Raw genomic sequence first — 325 nt, forward strand, 5'->3', positions numbered from 1 at the left:
GGTAATCCACCTCCTTCACGCCTGCGAGGGGAGCCGGGGTCAGCGATGGGGGCGAAAGGGGGGGCTTCTCCCGGGCAAAGCGACAGCACCACGGGGCTCTCCCCGTGCCTGGCGGGGTGAGCGAAACCCCTGCAGCTCCATGGTGCGCACGAGCCGGGGATCAACTGCTGATTTGAGTCACGCATCCAGCCCTTGCACGGTTAAGAGCTGGGCTCGTGCGGGCGTTGCACCCCAGCAGCACCCCGGCTGCTCACCGCCGGCAGCACGGCACCCAGCGCCAGCAGAGACCCTCCCTCGCACGTCGCTCTAACCCCCGGCAGCACGA

At 68.9% G+C, this 325-nt stretch overlaps 1 protein-coding gene across 1 annotated transcript in view; it reads right to left on the minus strand.

Annotated features, from left to right (window-relative positions):
- The window catches only part of ETNK2 (ethanolamine kinase 2), a gene marked incomplete at its 5' end in the record, with an annotated part of 4316 nt that overhangs the window by 1414 nt on the left and 2577 nt on the right, over positions 1–325 (minus strand). The gene's annotated exons all lie outside the window — the stretch shown is intronic.

Source organism: Phaethon lepturus, unplaced genomic scaffold (assembly GCF_000687285.1).
Source record: "Phaethon lepturus isolate BGI_N335 unplaced genomic scaffold, ASM68728v1 scaffold27455, whole genome shotgun sequence".
Lineage (NCBI taxonomy): Eukaryota > Metazoa > Chordata > Aves > Phaethontiformes > Phaethontidae > Phaethon > Phaethon lepturus.